Raw genomic sequence first — 1,913 nt, forward strand, 5'->3', positions numbered from 1 at the left:
CATAAATCTTTTGCAATTAGTGATAATGTCTTATTGTATAACTCTCGATTATATCTTTTTCCTGGTAAGCTTAGATCCCGATGGGATGGCCCATTTATTGTCCATAATGTATATCCCCATGGGGTTATGGAGATTTTGAATACAGGAACAGGGGTAATTTCGAAGGTTAATGGTCAGCGTTTGAAGCCATTCCTTGAGTTTCCTAATACTGGTAGTGAAGAGGTCATGGATCTCCATGAACCTCTTTACACTGATGATTAACTTTTAATCCGGTATGATCCCCTTGCATTGTCTTCATTTTTAATTCTTTCCATGCATTGAGGACATTGCATGACTTAAGTGTGGGCGAGGGAAACCAGTTTCTGCTTTTTTCACTTTGTTTTATTTTTTTTTTCTTTTTATTTTTTTTTTAGCTTGCTAAAGGATGAAGTCCTACTTTGGCTTTTGGCTAATGATCATACCATTCGGTTGCTTGATGTATGAAAATAAAAGTTTTGACTAAGGTACCCATTTTGAATGTATAAAAACCCTATTGAGAAGAAAGAAACAAGCATGTGTCTTGAGATGGGACTTTCTTTTGAAAAATAAGAGACCCCTGTTTTATGGTGATGGACCATATGTAAGTCTGTGGGTTCCTTGTACTTTTGATTTGGAGTTGAGACCTTCTTTTTAATTTGGCATGGGTTAACAAATGCACAATTTTAAATAAAATGTGAAATGTGGTATAAAGAAGAATAAGAGTTGATTACCTTGGAACTAGATAGGGCATTGCACCTCAGAAAGCGTGGTGTCTTGATCGAAATTCCTTGGGAGGAAACTTCTGAAGGAACTCTAGCATCACTGTCTTTGTGGGCATATGCAAAAAGCGAAGCTACATAGTAACTTGGGTGTCTGGTGTTTGTTCCACCATGTCATTCAAGCCAAAAGTAGTGGAGTAGAATAGAGTTTAAGCGAAAAAAAAAAAGGAGAAAAAATGTGCAAATGTCATTAATGCTTAGTAATATGTTTTGGTAAAAAACACTCCAACGCCTTAGTCATTGGTTCCCTATTTCTTCACAAGTGGTTTTGCCTTAAGATAAGGATGTTTTGGAAGAGATGAGGTGAGTTCCAAATTAAGAAATATGCTAGTGCCTGGAATTGATAAAGGGTAATAAAAGTTCAAGTGTGGGGGTCCCTTGTAAGAGAAATTATCTTTGCTCCGGATTCGGTATGAGCCTTACCTTTAAACAAGGTTGGGATTTATTTATTCTGAATTTTGGGTGTATATTCACTGCAAACACCCACAAGACACAACTTATCCACTAGGGTAACTTAGGGATTTAAAGGCTTGTTGCACGTGCTAAATGCAACCGTGATTCCTACAAAAGTGAGTTAGGCTTTTTCTTTCATTTGTTTATTTATTTATCTTGCTCGAGTATGAGCAAAAGTCAAGTATGGGGGAATTTGATGAGCACAATAATGTGTGAAATCTTAGAGATATAAGTGTACATTTTGCCCCACTTTGGATAGTACTACTTTTATTTTTCTTTTTCTTTTTTGAGTTTCCAAGTCTACAAGAGAAAGTGCTTAAAGTGAATCAAGAACCAGTCCAAAGGTGAGACCCACTCATTGGTACCACATCCTCTCTCCTACCAAATCTTGAAGACTATTTTCTCTCCTTGCCACCTGACAAGATCTTGAAGATGCTATGCAGAGATTTCTTTCTGATTTAATTAAGATTGCAAGATATTGGTGAATATTGTAAGGAAAGAATAGAATTTGTTAATTTTGGAAACAGATTCTCTCTTTCCTCACACAATATCTCAGAAAATGAGGATTTTTACCAAGATTTAATTTAATTTTATTTTCTTTCTTTTCTTAAAGAAGACTTGTAGAAGGAAGGAGGCAAGAAAAAAACCCTATAAAAGCCCCTT

Source organism: Macadamia integrifolia, unplaced genomic scaffold (genome assembly GCF_013358625.1).
Source record: "Macadamia integrifolia cultivar HAES 741 unplaced genomic scaffold, SCU_Mint_v3 scaffold991, whole genome shotgun sequence".
NCBI lineage: Eukaryota > Viridiplantae > Streptophyta > Magnoliopsida > Proteales > Proteaceae > Macadamia > Macadamia integrifolia.